This window comes from Neolamprologus brichardi, chromosome 1 (assembly GCF_056152115.1).
Source record: "Neolamprologus brichardi isolate AB-2024 chromosome 1, ASM5615211v1, whole genome shotgun sequence".
Lineage (NCBI taxonomy): Eukaryota > Metazoa > Chordata > Actinopteri > Cichliformes > Cichlidae > Neolamprologus > Neolamprologus brichardi.
In genome coordinates, this window is record NC_142104.1 from 21,437,433 (window position 1) to 21,449,902 (window position 12,470).

Consider the following 12,470-nt stretch of genomic DNA (forward strand, 5'->3'; position numbering starts at 1 on the left):
GATGCCAGGATACTTTGGACAGGAAATCTTTTATGTTGTTGCTGTGTGGGCTTTGGTTCCCCGTCTCTTATTTTCAGCCTCTTTACCATTAGCAACCATCCTAAAGTATATTGTCAAATTGATTATTTAGCACAAATTTGACCAAAGTAATCAAAATATATTCATTAATGATAGTGCTAAGAAGTCCCATTTTTCCAGTGTATGACACACAAAGCATCAGTGTTCTTAAACATATTCCAGTCTGCTTCTCTGTGTCAGATTTCAGCTTCCTCCATCTCTGGCAGCGCTTTTAGTTGTTGACTCAGTTGTGATGCACAGGTGCAGCCACTGGGTGACAGTGCTGTCTTCTGTCTGAAACCTGAGGCTGTGGCGTTCGTAGAAAAAATTGTTCTTGTCACTTAACTACTGCTTCTATAATTGATGTGAAAACATTTTTTCTACACGCAATAAAGTTCAAGATGGATCAGCTGTGGTCTACACAGTTAGTTAGCGAGTCAGTTAAAAATACATTTTTATGTCAATTTTTCAATCTGCTTCCTGATTTATTTCTGATTCTGATTTTAAAGACTCACCAAAATTTGCTATCATCTTTTAGAATTATTTATTGTACTTATATTCAGTGTGGAGCAAGCTATCAGCTCAGCTTATCAACAAGCATATTAATGTGGTAATAACGTTATGCAGGCACAGGGCTGTAAGGCTGCAAAATTAATAATAGAAAATGAACATCATTTCTGAAGCAACAGGAGGTACTTGGCCCTTTTTAATATGTTTTTGTTCTCAGTTTAAGCTTTTCAAATGACATGCAGTGGTTTACTGATCAGTGTCAACATTTCTTATGCTGTCTTTTAACCATTATAAAGAAATAAAGGATTTAGACATTTTGCAAAGTATTGCATTCTGTTTTTACGTACCTCACACAGTGAACCAACTTTTACATACAGGGTTGTATTATTTTTCAACAATATTTTTGCATATGGTCTTTCTGTATACACTAATAAACCATTCATGTTCCTGTGCCATTAAAAGAGTTAAAAAATGAAGCACCTTTTGGTAGTAACATTGTTTAGAGGTTTTATCTATAGCACCTTCTGGAAACAGAGCTTTGAGTTATTATTGAGTTATTATCAGAAACTCAATTTATTAAACGGTCAAAGTTTGATTGATTGATTGATTGATTGATTGTCTATTTGTTAGCAGTCTAGCATCCACAGTTTTCAAGATATCTTCACATTTTGTGTGATGACAGATACCAATAAGCTAGAGCTAATTTAATTTTGTTAAAAATTGGCTCAAGGTCACACTAAAGGTGAGAATCAGTAAAAAACTTTATATTACCACATTTTTTATGGATCATGTTCAAACTTCGTAACAACATACTAGGCATTGGGGGACATGAGCACCTAGGTGGGCTAATCATTTGACCTTGCATTTAGATGTATTTGACTATCTCCCAGTTCTTTTAACTGTCCCACTTTGCCCCACACAAATACTGTGTTTGTCCCACATTAGTTTGTCGGGATGTGGACGCTCGATTTCCTATTTCCAGTGGTTATACACTGTGAGCTACACCACCTAAGCCCTCTTTGTAATGTAACAGTGACGGTGTAGTTCGAACTGCCGCTCGGGTGGGGTAGCTGGCTCTTGCGTGAGTGTTTCTTTCTTTTCTTTTCTTTTTTTTGTGCCGACCAGACAACCGCAGAGGGCTCGCTTTGCGTTATGCTCGTTCCGGGGTTCCGCTGCCAGCCGCTGTACTCCGTACGCTTTCTGTCGGTGATACACACACAAACGCACACACGCACGCACACCGAGTGATGCGCGACCAGCCAGCTCCATCTCTCGCCAATCTCAACACGAGGTGACTTGAGCAGCATATGACATTTTCCAGGTAGGATGTGTTTTGTTTTGTTTTTATTAAGAAAAGATACAAGCACGGTTGATCCCCGGTAACGGTTACAACCTCTACGCCTTCCTCCCAGGCATCGGGGAGGGTGGACAGGGTGCATGGATGCTGATCGCCCTAGCCCGTGGATCTGCCTTTAGCATCAGTGTTAACAACGGGGCGCTGAGCTTTGAGGGAAATCGTTTCTTGCTGCCGAAGTTTATGATTCAGAGTGCTTGTTCTCACGGACAGCTCAGTTAAAAAGAAAAAAAAGAAGCTCGGAGTAGGTCTGCTCAGACCTGCTGCTACAATTCTCGGTGATTCATCCATGCGCAGGCGAGTCTACGCCTAAAATGATCGATTGTACTTATATTGCAAATAGGCCTTTAGTTTCTCACGAGACGAGGAAGGTCATTAAATGTGGATGTCCTTAATGGGCACACATCTTTTCCAGCATCGTTTTATTTAAGGGGGTGGAAACCTCAGGCGTGTGCAGTTCTCTTTGTGGAAATGGCCCGTTTTCCATGATATGTGCCCATTTTCTTATAAATATACCCCATCCATGCCATTTCCCCACACGTGCCTAGTAATTGAATGAGATATTAGGTTAAGGAAGTAAAGTTAAAAACAAGTAAGGTGCTTTAGTCCCCACCACTTATACTGTTATATCCCTTTACTTGAAATCAAGTTAAGCAAACTTGAATGTATCTGAAGCCTGTGTTTAATATTAGATTTGTGTATCATGCAGTTCCAGCCACAGATGCTGGTGAGGACAGATGCTGACAGCATTGTGTCTGGCTGTTCATTGTGTTCAGAGGGAGCAGGGGACAGGCTCACAGGCTCTGCTTTGTATCACGCAGCATCTACCCTGATCCAGACATGCAGAATGAGTTTCAGTGTAGCCATCATCCCCCTTTTTAGCTGTTTATAGTACAACTCTTGTTTTGTTGACTTCCCTGACAGCAGCAGCAGCAATGTCGATGCTGACCCACGGTCGGATAGATTTTAAGCTCCGTAATGTTATTACGAGTTACATAAGCCTTAAAGGATTCGCAGTGATACGGCCATTCAGTATTATATAGTGAATCTCTGTGGCATGATCAGGTGGCGTCGTTTGATCTGTGAAACAGGCCATGATAAGATTATGTTCACAATCTACAAACATACAATGAAAGCGTTTGGATAGTAGGTCGCTGACATTATATAGATACATTTGCAGCATCTTACCCATGATTATAAAAAAGCAATCCTGCAGCCACATATCACCCGTTGCCAAAAAATCTAAATGCTTTATAACTGATTTACTAATCTTTGCAATTTGTTAGTGTGCAGGCAGAGGAAAAAATGAGGAGAAATTTATAAAACTGGTACAAGTCAAGAGGTTAAAGATGGGATTGTGCAACAGACTGAAAGAGAAGAACAATGGCTGTGTTCAGCTCAGGAAGAGGGTGATGAACAGGACTGTGGAGGATAAGTGCAGAGAGAGGAGAGTAATGTATGGCTATTAAAGGAAGTAAAGGGCCCCTGGAGAGCCATGACAGATACTCATAAGGATGTGCACAGCATGTGAACTCGCTGGCGTGTTTAGAGCAGAGATGTCAGGTTTTTATCATTATCACCCCCTCCAACCAGCCGACCCCTCCCCAATCACCTTCCACCTTTTCCTTCAGGGCCGCGCTTTTTCTATAACATCCTCCTGTGCGTGGCTCTTCCACCACCACCCCTGCTTTGTCTCAGAGCAGGGATCGTTTTCTGTGTAGCACCTGCAGTGAAGGACAGTCACCTTTTCTGCAGCCTGTTGGGATCTTGTTCAAGGCTGCAGTCGCAGGATACCAGATTGGACTCTGGGGGAAAGCCAGAAGAGGGCAACAACCTCTAGCCCTGCAGCAGAAATAATAAAAGATAATTAGTATTTGGAAATCTGTGATTAAATCATGAATAAGCTGCTCAGTTTAAACATAAATGAGTCTGTCTTAGCATTGTGGATTGCTGTGCCATTGGGGAATTTCAATATCCATTACATCAGCGGTCCCCAACCCCCGGGCCTCGGACCGGTACCAGTCCGTGAGTTGTTTGGTACCAGGCCGCGAGAGTTGAGGCTCAGGTGTGAAATGTATAGTTTTCAGGGTTTTTATCGGTTTTCAACGTTATTTTGTTATCGTTTTTATTGTTTACTTGGTTTTCCTTGGTCTTTTCACGTGTGTTATGAATAAATTTTCTTTTTTTCGGTACCGGTACTAGTTTTATTTTGTTGTATTTATCCGCGACACCTTAAAGGCCGGTCCATGAAAATATTGTCGGGCATAAACCGGTCCGTGGCGCAAAAAAGGTTGGGGACCGCTGTATTACATGATATCATGAGCAATATCTTCTTAAAAGATTTGGTCTGTAAGCTGTGGATTTCATATGCAAAATGTTTACAGTTTGTAATCTGTTCATAATGTTTGCATAACTGAAGATACAATAAAAGACTATCGGGCCCTTGAGCAAAACATTCCAAGATCAAACCTACGGATATACAGTATCTGTTCATTTTCACGTGCCATTAAAATGAAATCATGACTTATGATGGCCTTTCTCTACAGTCTGGTGCTGTAGTGTTGTTACATTGGGTGAAAAATTAGAGGAAGCAAATTTCCTACACAGAACGTCTTGATGCATTCTCAATCATCCAGGAAAGTAAATCTCCAGAAGTTGATTCTGTTCATCTGGACGTAGCGTTTTGTGGGAGAAACGTTTCGTCACTCATCCAAGTGACTTCTTCAGTCTCAGCTGACTGCAGGTTTCCCCAAATCTTACAACACAGAGCGAACACCATCCCCACTGACACAGCGGCCAGGGAGGCAGAAGAACAGCACATCAAGAAGGCCCTGAGTAAATGTGGTTATCCCAGCTGGACTTTTGTCAAAGCGGGAAAGGCACCTAAAGAAAGCTCCAGCAAGACAACCGCTGCCCAAGCAAAAACCTGTAGTGATCCCATATGTGTCAGGAGTATCGCAACAGTTGAGACGCATTTTTTCTAAACACCGGGTCTCTGTGGCTTTTAAACCCCAAAACACGCTGCGCCAAAAATTGGTCCACCCCAAGGATCGGGTCCCCGACACAAACAGAGTAACATAGTGTACGATGTTAAGTGCCAGGAGGATTGCCAAGACTTATACATCGGAGAAACCAAACAATCTCTGGCGAAGCGGATGGCACAACACAGAAGAGCTACCTCATCAGGCCAGGACTCTGCAGTCTATTTACACCTACAGGCCAGTGGACACTCCTTCAATGATGAGGATGTACACATCCTGGACAGGGAGGAACGCTGGTTTGAGCGCAGAGTCAAGGAGGCCATTTACGTGAAAAGGGAAAGACCATCTCTGAATCGAGGAGGGGGCCTAAGGGTACATCTTTTGCCATCTTACAATGCTGTGATTGCAGCCATTCCACAACTCTCTGTGAATGGTACTCATGGCCATTGATCAGTGGTCTTTGATCAGTGGGTTTTGGTCAGTGGTTGTTGATCAATGGTCATGAGAATTTGCATAATTATGATTAAGGAACTGACCTCACAGCCCATTGTCCCTTCAGTGGGCTGGTTTCAGTCATTATGCAAATGTACTGTTTATAAGATTTGGGGAAACCTGCAGTCAGCTGAGACTGAAGAAGTCACTTGGATGAGTGACGAAACAGATGAACAGAATCAACTTTTGAGGTTCGTACACAGAATTTAGCATGAAGCAGACAATCTACAAACCACAATGTGTCTGTATGCTAACCAGCAAACAGCTCAGAGCTTGTTTCCGTAATCCCCTTTAAAATGAATTTAAATTAATATGACTTCCGTTCAAACAGAGAAACCAACCAAAGACATGAATCTCTTACCTGTTTATATCAATGCATAATTTATTCAATTTTTGGTTTGCACTACAATCATTGCATCCATTTACTTAACTGCTTGTCTAATGGGTCATAGTTAGGCTGGAGCCTATCCTACCTGTAAAACATAGCCTGGTCGCCAGTCTATCTCCAAGCCAGGTTTTGGACTACAACATCTGATATTTTGCAGCAATACTGACTCTCTCAGTACTGTCGGTAGATGTCCAGGCCTGTCTGCAGTCACCTCTTACTTCTGTATATTTTGCTTCCAAGGAGTCAGACTTTCTGGTAATTTTTCAGTAATTCTGTTAAGTGGCATTAAATAATACTTTTTCAGGCTTCTGAAGAACTGTCAAAGTTTTGCTTTGGACATTGGCTGCTTTTTCACTCATTTTCACTTCAGTCCTTGGACCTAACAAGGTGATTCCCAGAGAGCTAATAGATGAAAATATAGCATGTCTAGGCATGGTGTGCAATGTGTCCTTGAAAAAATTGAGGAAACTGGAGAGGTGGAGGACAAAAGAAGAAAATGATCATGCCTGAAAACAATATAGCCAGTAGGACAGTATCTGAAAGTCTTAAGAAACAGTTGATCCATCTGCTGTTCACTGAAGACTCATCAGAAATGGTCTCGGTGGAAGGTTAGAATTAACCTTTACTCAAGAATTACTCAAGAACTGGACTGAAAATCAGCAGTAACAAGTCTGATGGAGTGTTGCATCTAAATTTGAAGTATTTGGCTCAAATTGTCATCAATATCTACAGAGGAGGTCAGGAATGAGGTATAACAGTGAATGTCTACAGCCACTATTAAAACATGGTGGGGGATCTGTCATGGCTCTGTTAGCCAGTGGTGGAGGTTTTGTCAAAAAAAGAGTTTTGAGTGTCTTTAAAGAAGACTGGAGAACTATTCCTGAAGACTGCTTAAAGAAATTACAAGAACGTTTGCTTAAGAGAGTTCGGACTGTGTTGAAGAATAAAGGTGATCACACCAAACATTGACTTACAACCTTCTTAGAATTGTAGATATTTGCCTTATATACTGTATTTCCATGAACATTTGCACATTTTCAGGAAGTCACTGCACAAACTTTGCCAGCAAAACATTAAGTTATTCGGGTTGGCTTTTGCACAATCTGATAAAGTATATATATTTACAATATGAAATGCCTTCAATAATGTACAAACCCAGAGAAATGTGTTTATTTCAGTGTAAGGGACATTTAATTTTTGGTTGTCTGTCAATGCAGTCGTTTCCCCTTTAGCACCTATAGACAACCATTGTAATAATGTTACTACAGCACTCATAAATTCGCATGTAGTTCATTTTAGTGTGATTATTTGGACATGGATATCACTACTAGGCTACTTTTTGCTTGACTTCACCACGTGGCTGTATGTGTAGTCCACCTCAATGTCATCGGTCCACCTGTTTAATGTTAAGCAAGCAGTTATCATTACATTAGCAATGTGACAAAACTCCCATGATCCCACACTACTTCACAAACGCCGTCAAATTGGATCTTTTGGTATTGACTGAGAAGCGCCTAGTGGCAGAAAGCAGTCTGATCATTGAAAGCTTTTGAGATCACTGCTCTGCTGTCGTATTCTCCTGTCGGTATGAGTTGTTCAATTATTCACCATCTATGGAGGGTTTATATCCAGATGGCATCATCGCTAGAGTCAGTCTCGTTTCTTCTCAGCTTCACAAGCAAAGAGTTGTGCAACACAGGGACAAAACATATATGAATCAAAATGAGCAGCCAGAGTCTGACTGCTTTTTTTCTTCTTAACATGATTTCTTAATAACACTTAATGCAGTGGTGGCAGCTATTCACACAGTTTCAAAGGGTGGACTGTGTAAACCTCTGCTGATTTTGTTAAATTAGTTTTGGTGCCGTAATTTAAAGAAAAAGCAACTAAAATCCAAAGTAATATCTTAAAAAACAACAAAAAGTCATCTTTTGAACAAGCTTAGCTTAACTTTTATTATCCTGCTACCTCATGTGAACCAGAGTATTTGTGTACTGCATAACAAATGCCTGATGATTTTCATGGTTTCTAGCATGTAATTTGAACTCATTATGCAGCATCATTAAACGTTTCAGTGTTAAAAGGTCGTGCTCATTTTGTGAATTTTTGTCAGGACTGATTGGCTCCCCCCCACCCGCCAGACGTCAGTGGGATTGCTCATCATTGCTCAGTCTTCACTCACTCAGATTTAGATTTGGATGGAGATTAAAAATAAGTCTAAACATTTAAGCTGTTAATACATATTTAGAGGAGAGTGCATCCTTGGTAGAGGTATGTGCGTTTTAAATGCAATGTTGTTTGGTTTGGCAGTCTACCATATGGGGCTTAAATTAGATTAAAATACAGAAAAAATTGTTGCAGCCAGCCAAAATACTCAATATGAAGAAAAACATTCTGAAAATTAGAGCTGACAGAAGGACATCTACATGTAGTCATTTAAAATATGCTGCACCTTTCTCTTCCTACCGGCTGTGCTTCCTAAAGGTAATATGAAAAAGTAGCGTCCAGCAATAGTATAGTGTTCATCATTTTCCCTGCACAGCTTCACTGGCTGCTCTGGATGCGCAGCAAAGACTTTAATCTTGTGCATTTCAGCTTACGCCAGCTGTTTTTTCTTCTTCTTTTTTTTAAGTTTGTAGTCAAATCAAAATTCAGTGTTTGTCACAACCAGAAATGGTTTTCTGGTTCATTTGTGGGCTTGATTACAGCATCAAAACTCAGAGGAGACAAGATGTGACTCACCATAACACAATGATGAGAATACTGCTCCCAAGATAGCCTCATGACATATTCAATTTGACAATCATTACAAAGTTGTCCTTTTTAAATAATAAAAATCATAATGGCACAACATATTTATCCTAAGTGATTCCAAATCATGAAGCTGGTGAAAGATAATTCTCTCTGTCTTAACCATATAAAATGCCAGGCTGTTTAACATCTACAGTCAGATGTCTTTGAATGAACCATGAATATCCTGAAGGACTTAGGTCGAGTTAGGTCAGGCTCTGTTGTCCAGCTCTTGATTACGCCCATGAATACGACAGCCGTATCAGTGTTCCTTCATTTGTTTGGACAGCCGTGTCTCATTGAATTTCAGTTTTTCCTTGAAAGTGTGGTCTGTGTCTTCCCCTGTTAAATGCATTTTTTAAAGTCCGGTCGTCTTTGATTTTAGAGCCAATGTTATCATCAATGCAGCCATTATGGTAGTCTGAAGTGACTTGACCAAGCATTTCTCTTGATTACCTGCCAGCTTTTGACTTAGGGGTCAGACTTAGTGTTATTGCTCTAATAGGTGAAGGAGCACGGATAAATCCAGGTCACGTTCAGTGGATCAGTCAGGCATGGTTAACACTGTTAGGAGGATGTTTGTTTCATAGTTTGTGACAGTTCTTAAAGTATAAGCTTATCTTTGAACTGTTGTTTGAATCTCAGCAGCTCTGTGATGCTTCGGTTGTTATATAGATAGCATGCAGCGTTTACCGCAGTTTGTATTTATAGATAAAGGAAAAGATGAAGAAAATAACCAATAACCTGTTGGCTCTACATGTTATCCTTCTCGCCAACAACAGGCTTCTTTCGTGTTCCTCTTGTTCGTTTGCAAAAACCAGAGTCTCCTGATTGCGTGAAACTTTTCTTCACCTCCTTCAGTGCATTAGTGGCCAGCACCTTCAAGTAATCAATTTCAAAGCAGTGACGGACGAGTTGAGGCATGAAAGTTGGCGAGAAATGTTTCAGGCCAGAAGGAAGTGTTTACACGCTCCTGTGTTTTCAAAATGACACCATGCTGAATCAGGTGTGAAGAGCAAGAGCACATTGTCTGGAGCTCTTCAAAGCAGACAAGTGGCGTCTGCTACACAGGTATATTGTCTAATCGAGGCATCTTCAGTGTAGTAATTAATTTATTACATTCTTTTAATAAAAATACAATGAAAAGATATTGATGAGAGGATGAAGGGGAGGATGCTGAACTAAACTGGGAGACTGGCTCCAGACAGAATTACTGGCCACATATTCATGGATTAGAATTAAAGTAAACACACAAACATATAATTAATTCAAACCCTAATGAGCTGATTAGAAGAAAACCTTGACTTTCAAGACATAATGTGTATATGAAAGCATGAACTTCATGAAAAACACAAACACAATGCAGTAATACCAACATTAAAAATGGCATTTTCTACACAGCAGTGCAAGCATTTTACCTCTTTTTGCACGTAACTGTGAAAATGTTGTATAGCACTTAAAAGTGTGTCCCTTCCCTGGTTGGATTTCTGAACAATGAGTCTGTGAATTATCGAGTTTATACTGCGCATTATTTCTTCCAAATGCGACGGTGTCTCCTAGAATCAGCGAGGTGATACTTACACATCATTTCACCTCTCTTTATGGAATTAGCATGCAAATGAGTCCAAATCAGTTTCACACTCTGTGACTAAATCAGGTCACATTGGGAAGAAAGCAAAATGGCAAAGGAAGAAAGAGAGAAAGAACGAAAGAAGCCGTTCTCCCACAGTGCTCGGGTGAAAGAGAAACCCATTCATAGCTGCATTAATCATGGGTGGCAATAAAGAATGGCTCTGAGGCGGCGCTCGGGGAGGGAGGAAGTGAGAAAGACGGGGAAAGGAGCAGCATTGAAACCGTCCTATTCGTCAACTGGATCTGCCTGAATTCAAACTGTCCTCTGTAATTGAGGTCAGGGCAACTTAAACATCTGCTGAATGTACAGTAAAGTAAAATGTGTTTGCCCTCTTCTAGATTTCTTAGGTTGTTTCAGATTATCAAATAAAAATTAAATGATGATTTCATTTATTAAGGGATGAGAAACTCTTCCTGTCAGTATTTTATAATACATGCTAAAATAATGTCTAAAATAATGTTGTACATACTGTATGTTCCTTTCCAACTTGTCATAAAGTTACCAAGCAGCATTATTGCAGGGTGAAAACTACTGCTCGTTAAATAAAAGAAACATTCAAAGGATTCAGAGCAGCAGGTCTTCACGTTTTACAAAAGACTCACAAAAAACAGCGAGAAAAATCTGTCCTGTGTATCACACACATGCCAGAGTTTATCATAAGAGGAGGTTATGGAGAACCACAAAGGTTGTTGTAGAAGCTCTGCTTCTTTTCTGCGCATTTTAGTATTTTTAGGTGTTTTCACTTTTTTCTTTCTGCCCCTTGTGCTGCTGTAACAAATGAATTTCCCCAGTGAGATGTTATGTAAAGTCCATGTCTGATGTGTACAAACCTGTCCAAATGTACCTGGCCCTAACGTAATTGAATGACCCCCAAACCTAATAATTGTATGTTTTGCCCTTGGCATCAAAAACTACAGTCAAACATTCGTGATAGCTTGCAGTGACTCTTTCCAAAAACAGATTTGAACTAGGGCTGTTCGATATAACAATATATATCGGATGATGATATAAAAACGTCTATCGTTTCATTTTACGCTATCGTTTGTTTCGTGGTGTCGCAAAATAAACTGTTTACGGCAATATTTTTTCATCGTTTTGATGGTCATTGTAGTGGCTATATTAATTTCTTAAAGTTCTCTCTTTCTCTTATATTAATATAACCACACTACGGACGGACAAGCGCCTGTTTTTTTGCATTGTGGTTAGCAACAACGATGGTAACGCGTGTCCGCTTGTTTATGCTCCACATAAACCTTTTACAATAAAGCTCAAGATCCTGTTGAGACTTTTCAAAATAAGTCACGTGAAAGAGCAGATTATTTACGGCTGAGAATTAAAAAAAGAGCCGCCAGGTGCTAAAAAATAAACCTTAGACTCAAACGTTAGAACAGGCTAACTACTTCAGGCGTGTAATAAATACTCACAAAGAAAACGGCGGCCTTTACAACTTATGTCTAAAAATGTATAGTTTCATGCATCGGTTAAAACACTCGACTCCAGCTACATGACGCACAGCTGGAAACACTTCCCGCAAGACGAGCTGCCCGAGATTCACAGAATTTACAGAAAATGTTACATTTTTGTGATTTTGTGATATGAGATTTTGGTCATATCGCACAGCCCTAATGTGAACGTTTGTGGGTGATTAAAAGCATTAAACAAGATTCAAAGTTACAGCTGAGATCTGTAATTACTGTCTGAAAATAGACTACAGTTTTGACTGGCAGGTTTATTAACTTAATGTTCACAACCTGTAGCTACAATTTGATAATGAAATATGCCACTGTCTTCCCATGTAGAGTTATTTCAGAGATCGGTGTTTCTTCTGTGATAAGATTATCTGGGCCAGACTGAAGAAGGTGCCTTCAGAGACGTTGAAAACATGAGAGCATAGGTAGACCAAAATTAAGAAGCAGCTTGTTTTGGTAGTGAATGCTGTCACACGGTGAATAATGGAATGAATACTTACAAAAAGGTTTTTTTAATACAGTTGAAACCCAATAAGGAATATTGTCTTGACAGCCTTAAAAGAAATTGTAATGAATTTCTTTTTTGGCTCAGCAGGGCCCCATTTATTCATTGTAAGCTGCTCATCACTGGCTCTCAGCAGGTCTCTGCATCCCATTCATAATCCCCAGTCATCATTCTGACTCTTATTCAGGACTGAAAGCCTTTGCATTGTACTTGCATGTACTGGATACCCCTTTTAGTTATTTTTCAATAGCAATAAACCCTCCCGGGGTTGCAGGATGCATAACTGTGCCA

The 12,470-nt window shown here is 40.1% G+C and overlaps 1 protein-coding gene across 3 annotated transcripts in view; it reads left to right on the forward strand.

The window, feature by feature from the left end:
• The first annotated feature begins 1,677 nt into the window (after positions 1 to 1,677).
• Positions 1,678 to 12,470, forward strand: part of apba2b (amyloid beta precursor protein binding family A member 2b) — a 76,525-nt gene continuing 65,732 nt past the window's right edge. For 2 of the 3 annotated variants that reach the window (XM_006780221.3, XM_006780222.3), the window contains exon 1: positions 1,678 to 1,888. The gene's annotated coding sequence lies outside the window, so the exon portion shown is untranslated. The remainder of the gene's footprint in view (positions 1,889 to 12,470) is intronic. The other variant, XM_035905222.2, reaches the window with a different exon arrangement.